Source organism: Heptranchias perlo, chromosome 11 (assembly GCF_035084215.1).
Source record: "Heptranchias perlo isolate sHepPer1 chromosome 11, sHepPer1.hap1, whole genome shotgun sequence".
In the NCBI taxonomy this organism is placed as follows: Eukaryota; Metazoa; Chordata; class Chondrichthyes; order Hexanchiformes; family Hexanchidae; genus Heptranchias; species Heptranchias perlo.
In genome coordinates this window covers 11,097,471-11,110,986 of record NC_090335.1, presented here as the reverse complement: position 1 = coordinate 11,110,986, position 13,516 = coordinate 11,097,471, and positions in this window count along the sequence as shown.

The window sequence follows — 13,516 nt, the reverse complement described above, 5'->3', positions numbered from 1 at the left end:
AAAGTGGCTAAGTGACAGGAAACAGAGAGTAGTGGTGAACGGTTGTTTTTCGGACTGGAGGAAGGTATACAGTGGTGTCCCCCAGGGGTCGGTACTGGGACCACTGCTTTTCTTGATATATATTAATGACTTAAACTTGGGTGTACAGAGCACAATTTCAAAATTTGCAAATGACACAAAACTTGGAAGTGTAGTAAACAGTGAGGAGGATAGTGATAGACTTCAAGAGGACATAGACAGGGTGGTGAAATGGGCAGACATGAGGCAGATGAAATTTAATGCAGAGAAGTATGAAGTGATACATTTTGGCAGGAAGAATGGGGAGAGGCAATATAAACTAAATGGTACAATCTAAAGGGGGTGCAGGAACAGAGAGACCTGGGGGTATATGTGCACAAATCGTTGAATGTGGCAGGGCAGGTTGAGAAAGCAGTTAAAAAGCATACGGGATCCTGGGCTTTATAAATAGAGGCATAGAGTTCAAAAACAAGGAAGTTATGATGAAACTTTATAAAACACTGGTTCGGACACAACTGGAGCATTGTGTCCAATTGTGAGCTCCACATTTTAGGAACGACGTGAAGGCCTTAGACAGGGTGCGGAAAAGATTTACCAGAATGGTTCCAGGGATGAGGGGCTTCAGTTACGTGGATAGACTGGAGAAGCTGGGGTTGTTCTCCTTAGAGCAGAGAAGGTTGAGAGGAGATTTGATAGAAGTGTTCAAAATCATGAAGGGTTTACATACAGTAAATAAAGATAGACTGTTCCCATTGGTGGAAGGCTTGAGAACCAGAAGACACAGATTTAAGGTGATTGACAAAAGAACCAAAAGCGACATGACAAAAAACTTTTTTATGCAGCGAGTAGTTATGATCCGGAATGCGCTGCCTGAAAGGGTGATGGAAGCAGATTCAATCATTGCTTTCAAAAAGGAAATGAATAAATACTTGAAGGGAAAATTTTTTAGGGTTACGGGGAAAGAGCGGGGCAATGGGATTAACTGGATTGCTCTTACAAAGAGCCGGCACGGTCTCATTGGACCAAATGGCCTCCTATTGTGCTGTAACCATTCTATGATTCTATGATATGCTCAAAGGAGGAGAAGGTGCCAGATGAGTAGGGAGGCAGACCCAAGGTGTGATTTGGTGATAAGGGCCACACCACCACCGCGGTGGGCTGGGCGGGGCTAGTGGTGGAAGATATAGCCAGGCAGGGAGGGTTCATTAAGGGGGAAGGTGTCATCACCCATCAGCCAGCCATCAAGGGGATAATGTCAATGCAATCATCCACAGTAAGCTCATGGATGGCAAGGGCCTTGTTCACAAGTGAACGGACAATCTGGAGGGAGATGCGGAGAGGGGCAGTGATAGCTGATCCGCTGCCAGAGACCACAGGGTCAGCGCTGGGAGGGGTGAGTGGGACGGGAAGGAGATTGGCAAGATTAGCCCCCATCGGGCACGTTAGGCGGGAAAGTCAGTGAGAGAGTAGGATGGGGCAGTTGGGGTTGCTGCTCGTAAGGAGGCAGTGACCAGTGCCTCGATGGGCCTTTCGGAGGATGCCAAGAGAGGCACAGAGGGAAGCTGTAGGCTTATCTAAGAGGGAGTCAAGCCTGGGATGGCGGCAGGAGGGTAGGAAGGTCGAGGAGTGCTGAAGGGTTGGGGTAGGGATTTGGGAGTGCAGAGTACACCCGAGAGGGGGATAATGAAAGAAGGCATGATAACAGGAAAGAGGGTCCTGGAGGGGTAAAGAGAAAAGAAGAAAAAAGGGGAAATAGAAGCGATGGGCTCGGGTCCGGAGCGGCAGCCAAAACGCACACGCGAATGGACACAGGGAAACTCAAGTTACGTAGGCATGATTACATAGCAAGATTAGGATAGATATGTCCTGGTGATAAACGGAATAGAGAGGAAACAATAGGAGGGAGTCCAAAGTTAAAGTCAGAGGTCCCGCGGTGGGATAAGGTTGACGTAGATAGGATGGAGACAGCCTGGAGCACCGACGAACTAATGACCAGGTTCGGAGACAGGTGTGGAGCGCAAGCCAATAGGTTGCCTCCAATTCCATGTGCTTTCATTTTTGTTAATAGTCTCTTATGTGGAACCTTGTTGAATGCTATCAACATGATCTGATAAAAACTCCCACCAAACTGCCCTGTCTGCTGGAGGAGTGAGGCCTCCACATTGAGCAGCCTCCCACTTCGCTTTGACTCTGAAAACACTCTACGCCAGGCTAACCCAGGAATTGACTTGTGGACCTCTTCAAATATGTGGCCCCATGAACGGGCACTGCAAGTTCATGTGGGGAGCTGTGAGGCTGTATTTGACAACTCCACAGCATTGACTATTTTACATAATTTGAGCTGCAAGGTTGGTTTAGTGAGACGCATTTCATTCAACGAGAATGGGTGAGGGTGACGTAATTGGAAGTGACTTCACGAGCGGAGCCATAGCTTTTTAGCATGCGCTGAGATTGGCGTCATCGGGTGGCCCTGCGCATGCGCAGAAGGACGCCATGGGTCGATCGAAAACGGAAGCACCCACACTGTCGCTAATCACTCCTACAAACTAAACACTGTGGGAAAGAGCCGTGGTGACTGATGGGGCATTGTGTGTGGGTCATGGATTGTTTTCTGGTTTATTGGGTAGAAAGTGAGGGGTGGGGGGGTTCACCTTTTACATTACAAAGTGAATAGTGACACTTCATCTGATGACGTCACTTGCCGCGCATACTTTCCGAGAAATCAACTCGCTGTTATTCATGCTCAAGAGTGTCCAGGTCTAATGGGGGGGAGGAGGATGTTATAAACTGGATAGCCAGGTGTTGAAAGATAGAATACTGGAGCCTGGTCTTCAGTTGCTTCCAAGCCTTTATTCACACAGCTGAACATTACACCCCTCCTTTAAATGGATACAAGAGAGTCCCCAATTGATACCCACCATCTGAATACAATTAACACTAAAACTATAAATCACATAGATACAATAGATAGATTCCCTTCTCTCTCTTTAAATAAAAATAAAAAATTAAATTTTATATAGACAATACAAACAAAATTTTAAAAATTAAGAACTTCCATACTCTGCACAACTTATACTATTCAAAGCATTACATTGTGAGGCGCCCCTTCTCCAGGACCCCTAATAATTCCTTCGTACATGTACTTCTTTTAGTAAAACAATCCGACAGTTGATGGCTTGAATCCACCCATTTAATTTTAGAGATTTCCTTTCTCTCCAGCATTTGTTTCAAGCCAGCAAGGTCAATCCGTAATCATTTCTCACTCACATTTTTTGTAGAGTGTACATTATCCCACAATGAACGGTTGTCTACATGACATTCAATGGGTATACTATCTCCAGTGCTCCCATTGTTCAGGATGTCACTCAAAATATTTTCCAAATAGAATCCCATATCCACTGCATCTACAAGAGCCAGTGTTTCAGCAGCCAGAGTACTTTTAACAACCCTTTTTATTTTCTTAGCTTCCCAAGCTAAAGGACAACACTTCCTGTTTTCACCCACAAGAAACACTATGAAACCAGCTGCACGTGAATACCCATCAGGAAGATTAACATGTGAAGCATTGCTAATGATAACTAGCTTCATTTTCTTTGCGTCACCTAAGGATGGGAACTTAAGTGCACATGTATCGATATTTAATTTTTGTAATGTTTTATTTGCCCTTAAAACATTCTCTGCTACCATGTTGTAAAAAGGATAGCCAGTTGGTGAAGGAAAGAATACTGGAGCCTGGTCTTCAGTTGCTTCCAAGCCTTTATTCACACAGCTCAACACCCTCCTATAAATGGATACAAGAGAGTCCCCAATTGATACGCACCACCTGAATACAATTAACACACATTGATATAAATCACATAGATACAATTAACAGAGGACTGTGATCCAGGTCTAACTGGAAGGGAGGAGGAGAACGTGATCCAGGTCTAACGGGTGGGAGGAGAACATGATCCATCTCCCCGTCTGGACCACATTCTCCCTCTCTTACTCCCCTTAGACCAGGATCACATTCTCCCCCCCTCCCCCACTCTTCTCCCTTTGGGCTCCCCCTTTCCCCTCAATGCTTCTGCTTCCCCCTTCCGCTTCCCGCGCTTTCTGCACCCCTTCCCATTTCTTGCTGCACTCTTTCTGCTCCCCCCGCACCCCCTGCTTCTCCCGCACCCCCTGCTTCTCTCCCCCCAACCCCCTCTCCCCCTGCTTCGCTCCTTCTTCCGGGCTCTGCTCTCCTGGTCTCCCCCCTTATGACCTGCATAGGCTTCATTTTTGGTGCTCGCCCTCGGTCCGTGCTTTTAGTGAACGGGCGGTGAGGGCAGTTAGTGACCTACAATGCGCATGTGTGACTCGGTGGCAGTCGTCACTCCGCTAGAATAATATGTTCGCTGGTGGGTAGATTTCAATCACTCCGCCAGGCTCTCCATGTTAATCAGTTCCACCATGCTTCTTCTGCCAGTATGACTGCAGTATGGGTGTATTTAAACTGTAACTGTAGGGTCAGCACAAAGCAGTTTTTTGCTTCGCACTAACGCTGCGGTTATAATGTAAATATCCGGAATCAATGACTGACCTGGCACCGGTACGAAGAGCAGCGTGAATCCCTGGAGCAAGCTGTCTGACTCCCCATCAAAGTCAGTTTGAGTTTTGACACCTGATTCATTTGATACCAAAGCCTCAATATTAACCCCCGCCCGCCCTCCACGACAGGCGGGAGAGTGTCGGGCTGGGGAGGGGGGGGTTAAAAGTCAAATACGCCAAACCTGACCCTAACCCGCCATGCACGCACTCACTGGATATCGGGGTGTCCGAGAATCCCGCCGTGGAGAGGCGTGACTGTTATTAACATATATAAATTGGGCTCCTATAATGCAATTGAGAGCCCGATTTGGATTTAGCAGCTGCTGCACGTTTCCCAGGGGTTGAGAAACTCGGGTAGTGAAATGGAGGCGAGACTGAGCTGCACTTTATCGGGTTGGTTAAAGGACAGGAGGCCCGATCCAAATAAAGGTTGAGTACTCCCAGCTGCTTTCTCTGTTCCCTCTGGGTCCCGATTCGGTGAGAGTACTTGGTGTGAGAGAGTTATTTGGAGATTTTTAGTTGTTCAGATAGAGAAGTTCACAATAGGCAGCGCCATGACTGCTCTTGATTGGTCTGAGGAAGAGTAGGAGAATGAGGATCAGCAGCAGCAAGGGCGTGCTGTGGAGGGAGCTGCAGGGGACCAGCAGAGAAGGAAGCAACAGAGGGGTCGAGCTAGCAGAAGGCCCTACCCACCTAACAGGGTCCACATACAGAGGCTCAGCTTCCATGGCCTGTCGGAGCAGCAGTGCTTCCGAAGGCTGGGATTGTCATGTCAGGTGGTCGCAGACATCTGTAGTCTCCTACAAGAAGAGCTGCTCCCTGCTGGACCTGTTGGCCACGCATTACCAGTGATTGTGAAAGTCACCACCGCCCTCAATTTCTTTGCTTCCGGTTCTCTCCAGGACACTACCGGAGACATATCGAGGGTCTCCCAGTCAGCTGTACATTAATGCATGGATGGATTGTTTTCCAGGGCTGGGAGGTATATAAACTTCCCCTGTGGTGACAATAGCCAGAATGAGCAGGTAATCTAATTTGCCTCTCTGGCTGACTTCCCACACATTACAGGATACCATCGACTGTACACACGTGACAATCGGAGCACCACCAGATCAATCAGGAGCATTCATCAACTGCAAAGGATTTCATTCCATCAATGTGCAGCTGGTGTGCAACCACGAGAAAAGGTTCATGCAGGTCTGCATCAGATTCCCTGGGAGCTGCCATGATGCTTTCATATTGCGGCAGTCCAATATCCCCAACGTGTTTCGACCTGGAACGATCCTTAAAGGGTGGCTGCTAGGCGACAAGGGATACCCTCTTCAAACCTGGCTGATGACACCTCTGAGGAACCCCATCTATGACCACCAGGAGTCTACAACACGAGCCACATGACAACGAAATGTGTCACTGAGCAAGCCATCAGCAAGTTCAAGTTGCACTTCAAGTGCCTGGACAAGTCTGGAGGCGCCCTTCAGTACTCACCAGCGAGAGTCTCTAGGATAATCATGGTGTGCTGCGTTCTGCACAGCAGAGCGCTGCAGCAGAGACCAGAGGTGCAGGAGGAACAAGTCCATCTGATGAGGATTCCAATGGCGAGGAGGAAGAGGAAGATTGGGCGCACAATTCCGGACCAGCCAATCACATTGCTGCTCGAGATGCTAGGGATGCCCTAATAGCTCAAAGGTTCAGCTAGTCACACACACTGGACCAAAGTAACTATAACATCGCCCGCCTCCTCCCCTCCCACAACTTACACAAGCAGTCCTGTAACCATCCATCCACTCGTTGCACATCCACCAATTGATGTCAGTCATTCATGTCTTCACATTCAGCACCAAACAAACTCGCCAGGCAAGAATGGAGAATGGGAAAGTGGTGAAAAGTAATACATTTAATGTGATGTAATAAATTAACTATATTTACAAATATTCCAAAACTCCAATGTGCTTACCCTTGGTGAACTATAAAGCCTTTCCTTTCCTATATCTGGCACTTCTACGTGGTGCAATCCCTGTGGTTTCAGCAGAAGGAGTGGCAGGCTGCTCTGATCCTTGCTCTGTCTTTTGAGGTGCTCATGGCCGACGACCCCTGAGTGTTGGAGCCCATGAGGGTACTGCCAATGACTGCTCCACTTGCACCTGTGCAGGGGTAGACTGGGCCAGAGGGAGAGGAGGCAGCATGTCGGGTACTGGTTGAGGGGGAGTGGGCAACAGGTGAGACGTGCATACGCTTTGAGAAGAGTACACACTTTCATCTCCCTTATTACTATCCTCCCTCCCCTAGGCCAGCGGCACATAACAACTGCCTCTCTGCAGGAGAACAGCTTGGAGGAGATCAGTGATGCCACATCTAATCTGTCTGTCAGCCTGTGTAAGGCAGTAGACATGTTGGCGGTCAGAGTTTGCAAGGCTGGCATCTGGGCCTGGAGGGACTCGTTTTTGTGCCCTGATACAACTTCCATAGCGGAGGCCAGACTCTCAATGGAAGATTACATCTTTGAAAAGCCCTGCGACGTCACTCAACAAATGTTCAAGCTGGACTCCTCCATCCTCTGTGCCATTGTGGAAAGTGTGCCTGGCAAGACTGTCAACTCCTCGCAGAGTTGCTGCTGAGCCTCTAGAATTGCCTTTTAATTGATGGCTTCCCTGGATTTAGCATCTCTGTCCAGCTGAGCAGAGCTTAGAGAGGTCGGCGCCCTCCGACACTCCAGAGCTGTCCCTGCCACCACTCTCTGCTCGTGCTCACTTGTGCTGTGCGAATCAACGGGTGACATCCCACCTAACTGTCCAACAGCACCCACCGATGTGCTCGTATCTGCGCTGGTGCCTGTAACGCACGTGACCTGTGACGGTGCGCTTTCAGCAGGAATGAACTCCTTTGAGGAGTCCTTGTCATCTCCGGGCCTGGGTTCCTGTTCTTCACTTGATAGCCCTGGAGGAGAGAAGAGATGGATTAGATGTAGTCATGGAACTTTACAAATGTTGAATTGCACATAATTAAAGTGATCATATTTGATTAAGTGCTGAAGTCAACTTGTCCTGTAGGAGTTGTGGGTCTGAGAGATTAATGTTGTCACCCTACTTCAATGTACAACTAATCTCTCCATCTCCGATGCTGAGGGAGGCAGATATGCCGCTAATCTCCAATGCTTCCTCCTCTACCGGGTAAAGCTCCATGATCTGTGGTGGTCTGCCTCCAGTCCTCGCCCTCTCCCTGGTATTCTGTGCTCTCCTCACCTGCAAGGGTGGTACAACAGATCCATGAGTGGCTCTGAGGCATGTGTGCATCCGATGGATGTAGTGCATTTGGTGAGGGTGACAATCAGGCAGATGCATCACGAGTGGCACTGGCATGCATTTGTGGAATGTGTTGATAATGCCATTTGAGGATGTGTGCTGAGAATCGGGGGAGCTGACTGAGGTGGTAACAGACTACATGAGGATTGGGGTGACTGGCAGTGGTGGATGGAGGAAGGGGGACGTGAGGATGTACACTGAAACAGAACGATAGGTGCTGCTGAAACTTAAGTAGGTGTGAGTAGTGATGTGAATGAAGTACGCTTAACAAGACAGAGTGACAGGATGTAGATGAATCTGCAACTTTGCTCACCTTTCCTGACCTGGTTAGGTCATTAAAACACTTCCTGCACTGGATCCATGACATCATTATGACGCTCCTGCTACTTACTTCTTGGGCCATCTCCAGCCACGCCTTCTTTGTGGTGGCTGCAGGTTTCTTTTTCCCATTGCTGTTAAAGAGGACCTCCTTCCTGACCCTTACTGCACCCAACAGGGCATCCTTGGATGCCTCATCAAATATGGGCGCACCTTCCATAACTGTGCAGGTACTCCTTCAAAACCTCCTTCTCCATTGCATCTGTGAACTGGCCCTTTAAATAGTTGAGATTGTGTCATGTGGGTCCGCGTCATGCTGGCTCTTGCGTAGTGGAGATGTGAAACCAGGAAGTAACGATAATGAGGCAACCCCATTGAAATTAGACATTCCCACTCGTCTTACGATGTTGCACGTTTGTCACCCGCTATCGCCTCCCCACGCTCCATTCCCGTTTCTGTGTTAATATCGGGGTCTAAATTTGTGGAGCATGAGTGCACTGTCAGTTGTTGTCCACTCTCGCATGTTTGGCAATTGTTTCTGTTTGGCTCATTTTTTTAACATCATGCAACCTTTTTCTGACTTACCAGTTTCCAGGGGCGATGGGCTAGTGACGACCTGCATATTGTTTCCCACCTGTGGATTTATGGGTGGACAGATTAACTGAATATTTCTCTCCTCCTGGTTTGTTTCTGAGCCATTGCTCCAGTTACTGATTAGCACATTTGGATTTGAGGCGGCAATTTATGTGTACTTTATATCTAATCTAGCATTCTTTATTTAATGGTCACGGTGATCTCCTTTACATTGGGAAGACCAAATGGAGATTAGGTGAGTACTTTGATGAACATCTCTTTTGTTCGCAAGTGATCCTGACCCCCTTGTGGCTCACTACTTTTAACTCCCCCTCCCATTCCCGTTCTGGCCTTTTCATTTTTGATTTCTTACTGTTCCAACTTAAGCTTCAGGAACAATATCTAATATTTCTCCTGGGAACTCTGCAGTTCTCTGGTCTGAACACTGACTTTAGTAACTTCTGACTTAAGCTGTGTCCTCCATGTTTTTTACAGCAGGGAGATTTAATGATGTGGGGTGGGTCTGTCACTGTCCAGGGAAGAGGCAGGTTGACGTTTGAGCTGGAGATCCTTCATGAGAACACAGTGCTGGCAGAGAGTCTGTGCCCATGGTGTTGACCCTTTTTGTCTTGGTGTCAAATTTTGCCTGATAACGCTTCTGTGAAGTGCCTTGGGACGTTTTACTATGTTGAAGGGGCTGTATAAATGCAAGTTGTTGTTGTTCTTGGGATTGGTGGATCCATGTGTTTTGTCAACATTTTCAGTTTCAATTTCAGATCTGCTGCATTTGTAGTCATTGTGTCCTTTTTCTCCATTTCCCCTGTTTTTGTTTGTGCGGACCTCTCTCATGCCTTTCTAGCCTCCTAATGGCACATCCTTTTGTCCTTTTACATCTCTCTACCATTGCACTGATGATCTTTTATATCGTGTCACTGTGTTCTACTCGCGGTCTGCAGGTCGTACAACCCATTAACTCCCTTTCTGTTGACTCTCTCTTCCTCTTCATTTTTTCCCAACCTTACTAAAATGCTTATCTTTTACTCATCAACTCTGATGAAACTTGCGCACCTGAAAAGTCTTTTCTCTTTACAGATGCTGATTGACCCACTGAGTGTTTCCAGCTTTTTCTAATTTTATTTCAGATTTATAGCAATTGCAGTTTTTTTAAATCTCTGGATTGATAATATTAAACATAGAAAGAAAGAAAGAAAGAACTTGTATTTATATCGCCTATTTAACAAACTCAGGACATCCCAAAGCACTTCACAAGCAATGGATTACTTTTGAAATGTAGTCACTGTTGTAATGTAGGGGAATGTGACAGCGAATTTGTGCACAGCAAGGTCCCCCAAACAGCACCAAGATAAATGAACAGATAATCTATTATAATTGGTGGTGTTGGTTGAGAGATAAATGTTGACCAGGATACTATATACATACTATATGAGTTATGGAAATAAAGATTTTGTCTGGGAAAATTATATGTCAAAAATATCTTCACATAATCCACTCAGATGCACTATCCAGGATACACAGGAATGCTAGGCCTGGTCTGACTGAATGGTTTGATAAGTATTTGTGTGATATGAGATTTCAGTGTGTATTGGTTTTTTGGAAATCTTCCATTTCAAGTGGAACTGCACAATACAAATTTGAAGGTGATGCCTGATTTCACAATTGTAATTTAAGTGATTTTCTGTTAGTTTCCAAATTGTACAGACCCTCCTTCCCCCATTGTATTAGTGGGGCTCTTCCCATAGAGGAAGATTGTCTTTTGTCCTGATGAGATACTGGTTCTACCCAACTGTTCCATTGATTAATTTGTGACAATATAAAACAAGTCTACATGGGTTTGTTGCTCCTAAGCTGGCCTCACCTATGGGGATACTTATCAATCACAAGGCATTCATTTTTACAATGCTTATTTTGTTATCAATGGAAGATGGTCCCAGACATAGCACCACAATGTTGTATGGAGTGTGTTTGTTACTGTAGTCTAGATGGAATAATTTTAAAGTAGAGGGAAAAGTTAGGAAGAAATAGTTTCAGTTCAATGTATTGCATCACATTAATTTAAAAAAAAACTATCTGAACAGAGTACCGCTATTAGGTAGAAGATATCTTTGCTTTAGTGGCATATTTTGTCTGCCGTGGATTCTCATCATTTAAGATCTGTGCCTATCTCTGGAGCTGCTTCACTGAAGTATGTTATATAGGTGACCTGGACTGTCTTGGAATGACTCTATTAATTTAAATGGGAATGGGAGAATGGAACATGAAGGCCAATCAAAGTTACCTGAACCAGGAATAATTAATACTCCCTGGCTACATTCAATCAGATTACCCAACTTCATTTCCACTGATTCTAGATAGTTTTACATTTTTTCTTCACTTGATTTCAAACAATTCAGATATTGCAATCTCAGTTATCACAATTATATATTGCAATTTATATAATGTAAACCGTCATTTAAACATATTGCTTTTCAATAAGTTCAGCAGTTATATCTGATGGTGGAAATGTGGGCAGGTGTTTTTGTTTCTTTTTTGTTATTCATACAATTGTTCAGTTAAAATGTAGACTAACATTAATTAAGCAGAACCTTAGTCTCTTTTAAAGGGCAGCAGTGTAAAAAATGTCACACTGTCATAGAAACAAAACTAGGTATCAGCCCTGGCTCAGTTGGTAGCACTTTTACCTCTGAGTCAGAAGGTTGTGGGTTCAAGCCCCACTCCAGAGACTTGAGCACAAAATCTACGTTCACACTGAGGGAGTGATGCACTGTTGTCTTTTGGATGAGATGTTAAAACGAGGCCCCGTCTGCCCTCTCGGGTGGATGTAAAAGATCCCATAGCACTATTTGAAGAACAGCAGGGGGGTTCTCCCTGATGTCCTGGCCAACATTTAGCCCTCAACCAACATCACTAAAACAGATGATTTGGTCATTATCTCATTGCTGTTTGTGGGTCCATGCTGTGCGCAAATTGATTGCCACGTTTCCTACGTTACAAGAGTGACTATACTTCATAAAATACTTTATTGGTTGTAAAGCACTTTGGGAGTCCTGAGGTTGTGAAAGGTGCAATATAAATACAAGTCTTTGTTTCTTTTAAAGAAGTGCAGAAACTTGTTAAACCCACTGTTCGTGCACAAGCAAAATATTTAGAGATTAAAGGAACTGAAACCTGATGAAGTGGAATCTTGTGAGCATAAACTTTCTGTGGGACTGTCTCTGGTAAAAACCATTAAGATTTTGAAGAAGCTTACATGGTGTGTGCAAAGATAAATGGGAAAACTGTAGTAATGGTGATTGGTAGCAGTGAGCCCATCTCTTTGATTTCTATGGGGCTGTTCAAGAAAGAATTCCTAGTTAGGCTACAGTCTTGATAAAAAGAAAATCGTCTACATTTTCATCCTCTCTATTTATGATTTTGCTGGAAATACTGACCCCAGAAAATCTTCATAAATGCATTTATGTCGCTACCTGTAGTGATGCAGACCAATTGTCACCTTTTCTAATTTCAGATGCTGACACAGCCACTGAGGAATTCCTGCAAATTCTGTTTTATCATCTGGTTATAGTTTTTTCCCACTAAAAGTGGACAGTTTCAGTTCCTTTATTCTTGAAATATTTTGCTTATGCATAAACAGTGGGACTTAAGCAGCTTCTACATTCTTTTGGTTGTATTTCCATGATGGACTCCATGTGATTTTTTTTCCCACTGCTGCCCTTTGTGTCTGCATTTTGCAGGCTCATGATTCATTCCACCGCAGTCAATCAGAGCTTTGAAGTATTAACTTTCTGTGTTTTAAGTCTGTTTCTCACTTAACTGGCATGAGTACATCTTAAAAGTTGTTGTCATGTCCTTAGCTAAGGAAAACTAATTCTTTTGAATGTGCTGCACTTAGATTTTACTCCAGGTTCTCTGCTTTACACAGCACATGCCAACCTGTTACAAAATGCATAAGTACGTGTTGAAAGGCTGAAATTTACACATGCTAATTTCTAAATTGACTGAGTAAACAATAAATGATCATTGCTGGAAAAACATAGCCAATGTAAGATTATAAGATTAATTTTTCTACAGATATTTTGATATAACCTAACTCTTGCTGAACTGTTAGCCCTGGAGGAACGCAGATGAGCAGAGGTTTAATCAGATAATGAACCCTTCTTTATACGTTCAATTGGTTGTTTACAGCAGAAATTTTTGAGCGAATAATTATTGACAATAACATGCTGAGTGTCGAAGTTATTTGGACAGGTAAGTTTGTATAACTTTAGTGAAAACTCCAGTATTGGTGAGAAATAACTGAATGGTTGGATTGCCTGAAGTAATTTTTAATCTTGCTCATCTTTAAAGGGGAGGCGTTTGTATTAGATTTTAGATGTTTGAAAGACAAAAGGTTGAATAAGGTATCAGATGGTTTTCAAGTACAGTTCAGAGAGGAGTCTCAACAGTGGTTGGGACAGTTTAAACATGTGTAAGGTGTTAGCTTGAATAAGAAGATAAACCAGGAAGGAAGACGACAGGCAATTCACTTAAAATGTACCACAGGGGCTGGAATCAATGCACTGCAATAAAGGTGAAGCAGTTTCAATATTGCAGTGTAAATTTTATATGAACATCATCCAAGGTATACATTTAAACAGGAAACACACGCTTGCTGTTACTTTGCTATATAAATTGAAAAGAGCAAACTTTGTCAAACATCTACTCTAATCCACAAAATC